We start from the raw sequence: 6,000 nt of genomic DNA on the forward strand, positions 1-6,000 counted from the left end.
CTTCCCGGCTAGCCTCTGCCAACGGCTTCTACCCTTTAGTAGCCCCCAAGGCATGGGCCAATGCTGACCGCTGTCCTCCTCCCTCCCTGTGCCCAGCCAGCCTTTTGGGGTGAAGGGGCTGTGGTGTGGGAGGGCTCCCCCATTACCTCCGTCTGCTGCATGGTGGCTTGACCTGCTCCAGCTGAAGCCCTTCAGCCAAGGAGCCTGACCGAACCAGCTGCGGAAAGAGCTTTAATTTAGACCCAAAGGTGTCAGCTGCTGGTGGGAAGAAAACCAGAGTCCTGCTCAAGTGTTTTTTTTTCTCCTGTTGAACTCCAGGAACACAGATCAGAGGTGTTCACAATGCTCCCACCTTAACGGCGAGGTCCATGAGCTTGCGATGCCCAGTGCCCGTGGCACTGTGGATAGGACTGTTCCTGAAATTGTGATTGTTTTTTTAAAAAGAACCTCATTTCTTAAACTGTAAAAAGCATTTCTAACAAAGAAAGAAAATAAAGTAATTTTCCCTAGAGCACCTTTGTTGTCATTGCTGTATGAGACTTTGTAAGAGAGGATGCTAAAGGGATTTTAAGGAGATCAAAAGCACAAACATTGCAGAATATCTTCTTTTTTCTTGATAGCATGGAGTTGGAGTGGAAGGGAGAGCATCTGTGTATCTGTGGACGATGGAGAGGGCTTGGCTGATGGGAGGCCGCTCTAACAGGTCTGTCACCTGGCTCTTCTCCCCAAAGCACTGAATGGAGGTTGGAGGTGGTGAGAAGAAGTCACCATGCTTCTGCAGGTCAATGCACAGGAAGCTCTGGCGGGGGACAGGACATTTTCAGGCCATCTGTCCATCTTCCTACAACAGAAACCCGACACGATAACGTTGCTGCTTTGTGTGCATTGCATCACCAAAGTCCAACCGTGGGACTCTCAACCCCAAGGTGTCCACGCTGTGTGACTGCATCTGGCTGGAGGCTGAGCTTGGTGCGCCGAGTGTCCCAGCCAGGCTGGCGAGACCCTGTGCCCAGGCCACTGTGTGTCCTGGCCTGTCTTGAAAGCTGCCGTTGGGGTGAGCCAGGCCATGGTCATGGTGAGATCTGATCTTCTGGGCTGCTAGTGCTGCTTCCTAGCTAAGACGTGTCCATGTGTTTCATCCTTTACAGCCCCATTCATGGGAGCTGGCGAGTACTAAGCTGAGCTGGGAGGGCACCTGCTTGTTATCTTCTTCCACCACAAAATGTCTTCTTGTGTTCTTGGTGATACATTTTGCTGTTCGGTGAATGGTGGAGGAAAGACTTGGATTCATTAAGGCATGGAAAACCCTGGGTGAGGATCTTTGTGTATTTGGGTCAGCGGTGGGCACCTGTCTTCAAGCAAGGTCTCCAAAATGACTTTTTTTTTTCCTTTCCTGACCATATTTTCAAAAAATATCTCCTAAATCCTCATGGGAGGTTAGTCTTTGGGATTTGATTTCCTTAAGAAACAAGCTAGAGAAAGGTTGCTCTCCTTGCCCCTTGGGGAGAAGGATTTGTCCTCTTCCCACCACGGCTTCACCAGGGGCAATCCCATCCTCTGCTCAGTCACTCTTCTGTTCTCTTGGTCATGTTTGACACCCTTTAACCCCATCTGGGCTTTGGGGTGAAGGTTAGCAGCATTGGAAAGCCCAGATGCTCCGTGCTGAAAGAATTGAAGCTGTTAACAGGAAAAAATACATTTACTACTGAGACCTGTACTCTGACTCCTGCTTCTGCTGGGAGGGATGCTGTATGGAGAAGGCAACTTGTCAGAAATTCCCAGTGTTGGACCACGTTTGAGTTAAAAACTGTTGTGTTCTGGGATTATTTTGCAGAATTAATGCAGTTTGAGTAAAAGTATCAGGGGTGAGATGCAGCTACCTGAACACAGATGTTTAATAGATGCAGAGACCTCTCCAGCCACCAGCTCTGCTCTGCAAACTCTTGGAAGACCTGGCTCACGTCTGCCAGCCCAGGCAGTTGTCCCAGGGCATCTCCCAAGCCACCAGATGTGTGTTTAGGCATTGGTCTTCCCTGTTTTCTGATCAGCTGTGGGATTACTGTCGTCCTGTTCCTCTGTGTGACCTCTTGTGAATGTAGGGCATGGGGGGACCTTCCTAGGGAAGTCCTCGGGAAGGGAGGTTATTCATGCCATAAGAAATAAAGGTCCACAAGTATTTCACTGCCTCCTCATTACCAACCTCCTGTGGGTCAGGTTAACTGAGGTCATTAGCAGCTTAGGCAAGACATGAGCTTTTTGTGGGACTGTTGTTAACCCTGGAGCATCAGCTGCCTGTGGGCGCAGCTGGAGATTTGGACCGGCATGTTTGGTGTCCACCATAACCCACCATATTCCCCTCTATGTATGCCAGTTCTTCTACACCTATTCCTCCTTTCTGGGCCAGACACCTCCATCCTGCACCCACCTTCCTGACCAACGAAGCAGCCATAAATCACCAGTGTTCACCCCAATCCCTTGCTCGTCCGTGGTGAGCCCTGGTAGCAGCCGGTGCTGCCCCGGGAGAGGTGGCCCCTGTGCCGGAGGAGCCCTGGGGCCGCTGCCCTCAACGGCTGCCGTGGTGATTAGCACTTCATGTAAAATGCTCCATAAAACCCTGACAGTGCCTTCCCTTGGAAATCCTAGGGGAGCCCTAAAGAAAACTCTGTGTGTTTTCTCTGTGCTGTGGCATTAGCACTATTTCTTCTCCCAGCCCTCCTTGGGACACACAAATTGCTGCTGTCCCCGTCACACAGTGCTTCTCCATGGGCCGTTTGGCTCAGTTGAAATAGCTTGTTGGCGCTGTAAGAGGCCTCTCCCTGATCCTCCCTGTGACCCCATGCTCCCTCCATCCTCCTCTCTTGTCTTCCCCGTGCTCCCTCCATCCTTCTCCTGATCCTCCCTGTGTCCCCACGCTCCCTCCATCCTCCTCCCTGATCCTCCCTGTGTCCCCACGCTCCCTCCATCCTCCTCCCTGATCCTCCCTGTGTCCCCACGCTCCCTCCATCCTCCTCCCTGATCCTCCCTGTGTCCCCACGCTCCCTCCATCCTCCTCCCTGATCCTCCCTGTGTCCCCACGCTCCCTCCATCCTCCTCCCTGATCCTCCCTGTGTCCCCACGCTCCCTCCATCCTCCTCCCTGATCCTCCCTGTGTCCCCACGCTCCCTCCATCCTCCTCCCTGATCCTCCCTGTGTCCCCACGCTCCCTCCATCCTCCTCCCTGATCCTCCCTGTGTCCCCACGCTCCCTCCATCCTCCTCCCTGATCCTCCCTGTGTCCCCACGCTCCCTCCATCCTCCTCCCTGATCCTCCCTGTGTCCCCACGCTCCCTCCATCCTCCTCCCTGATCCTCCCTGTCTCCCTCCCCCCCCCTGATCCTCCCTGTGTCCCCATGCTCCCTCCATCCTTCTTCTGATCCTCCTTGTGTCCCCACGCTCCCTCCATCCTCCTCCCTGATCCTTCCCGCCGTGCTTCAGGGCCCTGCAGCAAGTCTGTCCTGAGCGGGTGCTGGTGGCTGGTTTGCAGCCCTGGAGATGGGGCCGATGGGGCCACCACCGCTGGAGCTTGGAGGAGTGGACAAGGTGGGTGACCTGCACTGAGGCCAACGCTGTGGTGTCCCCATGGGGATTGGCAGCTGAGATGTCTTAGAAAAATCATCATTTCCCCTGCTCAGCGGCTCGAGGGAAAACGCAGCCCCCGAATACCCGGCAGGATGGTAACTAGGGCTGCGTCCTGCCCGCTTGTCCCTCCTGGGGTCCATCTGACATCTGAAAGCTGCTCTGAGAGCAGTTTGGGCAGGATTCGCTCCTCCAATTACACTTGAATTGCCTTGTGCTTAAAGCAAATCTTTCAATGCACATATCCGAAAGCAATCCTCTTACACAAGTAGCTTTCAATTGTACAACTTAATACAAATCGCCATCTATAGCTATTTCGGGGACACGCTAAATTGAAGACCCAGCCAGCCAGCGTGGGTTGCTGCTGGAGCTCCAGCGTCTGCAGGCGGTCGCGGGGATCCGTGCTCCGGGTGTGCTGGGGCCGGGGAGCTTCGCTTCTGCTGGGAGGGTTTTTTTAACCTGCTCTCCAACAGCAGCATTTCATGCCTCATCTGAAATTGCTTCTTTTAGATTTAAAATAGATTGCCACTCACCGGGATGCTCGTGCAGGCTGGAGGTTGTGGTTTTTGCACAGGGAAGCTCTAATGGTATGGGATGCACTCTGAAAAAAAGTGATCTTTAGTTAACTGGGGTCTTTTCTATTCTGCCGGAGATCGGTAAAAGAGCCCAGTCCTGGAAAACCTCTCCGAATTCACAATTTCAGGATCAGCTCATGCTCTTGCGATGGTGATGCTCTGTCACTTGAATATATTGGACTTAATAACTGGGTAATGCCAACCCATTTTCCATAGGTTTCGACCTCGACCAGAGCCACCCTCCAGCAGCACATGCCTATGGTGCTGCTGGGGTACAGGGGGGTCTCCATCCTCCTCGCTGCCCCCAGGGCTGCCCAGGACCCTCCCAAAGAACTGCCCTCCCTCCGGTTTGGGGGTTTTTGCCCAAAGCCAGGGCACGGTGTGCTTTGTGGGCACCGTTTCCAGTGAAGAGGGACCTGTTGCTTCCATAGCCAACCTGGAGGCTCGGGAGGTTCCATCCTAAAGGCAAAATGGACAAAAATTTTTTTATAACCACTTAAAGCCAGGGAGCATTTGAGGAGCCCTCAGCCCCGGTTCCTCCGCCCGGTCCAGCTCATCTTTCCACGGCGCAGGCTGGCATCCCTCCTCGCCGCGCGGCGGGCTCTGTCCGGCCGCGCTGCCGTTGTGCCCTGACTCACGGGCTGAGTCATCCGCGATGGGGGTTGCGTTTCATTTGTGAATGAGGATAAATATATTTGTTTCCAAAAAATCTCCAGCAGGAAAACATCCCCCAAACAGAGAATCGTCATCCATCAGCTTTGTCTTCATCTGGCTCCGCTCCTAAACCATTTATGATGTTAAAGCCACTATTGTGCCTCGAGGGGAAAGGAAGAAGATATCTGAATTAATTGAAGGAAGGGCATCTTTTTCATTTCGTCAACTGCAAACTGAGCCAGGAGTTGGCAAAGGCTGCGGGCCCCGCGGGAGGGGACCCAACCCAGCAGCAAGAACATGTGCTGCTCTAGCAGCTCGCTGCGATGAAGGGGAGGCAATTAATCCTGGGGAAATATTTCAAAGGAAGCCCTTGCTTTTCTGGAGCTGAGCTTTCCCAGAGGTGGGAGCTCACCAGTTCCTTCCCCTTCTCCTCCTCGGCTCCGTCTGTGTCTCCTTCCCTCCCTGGCCAAGCGAGACCGACCAGCGACCACTCGCTGCAGCAGGGATGGAGGTGGCAGGAGCTCCTGGGTCTCATTTCCAGCAGTGATGGGACATTTGGGAGGAGGCAGGGAACACCCGCACCAGGCATCACCCGGCTCCCCCAGCCCGTCTGAACCTTCGCTCCCAAAATCCAGGGAGCAGCGGCACTATTGAAGCCAACGAGAGCACGAAGCGGGGGAGATTTTATGGCCGTCACCATCCACCGCCCCATCCCTGCTGCCCACGTCCCCCTTCCAGTGTGGGACACAAGCCCACGCGGCCGCATCCTCCAGCTTCCCGGAGCAGGGCCACCGTGCTTGGGTTGTCTCCCCGGTGCTTAGACACCTCCTGGCCTCTCGCTTCATCCCAAAGCCTTCCTCTGTTATTACTTGGAAAGTCTGAGGAAGAGAAGGTCCTTCTGCCGTTTGCACAGCCCTGGTGACCCCATGTCATGAGCAATCCTCAGAAAGGTGATGCTGAGATGATCTCCCGTGCCAGGAGACGCTGGGAAATGGTCGCAGTAAGATGGCAGAGGTGGCGATAACCACCCCCAAGAGCAAATCGCTGTTTAAATTAATTATCGGCATCTTCTGCAAGTGGGGAAGCCCCAGGTAGAGAGAGGCCGCAGGAGAGAGAGGGTGGGGGGTGCCTGGGGTGGGGAAAGCCTGGGCTGGCCC

This window comes from Fulmarus glacialis, unplaced genomic scaffold, assembly GCF_000690835.1.
Source record: "Fulmarus glacialis isolate BGI_N327 unplaced genomic scaffold, ASM69083v1 scaffold22759, whole genome shotgun sequence".
In the NCBI taxonomy this organism is placed as follows: domain Eukaryota; kingdom Metazoa; phylum Chordata; class Aves; order Procellariiformes; family Procellariidae; genus Fulmarus; species Fulmarus glacialis.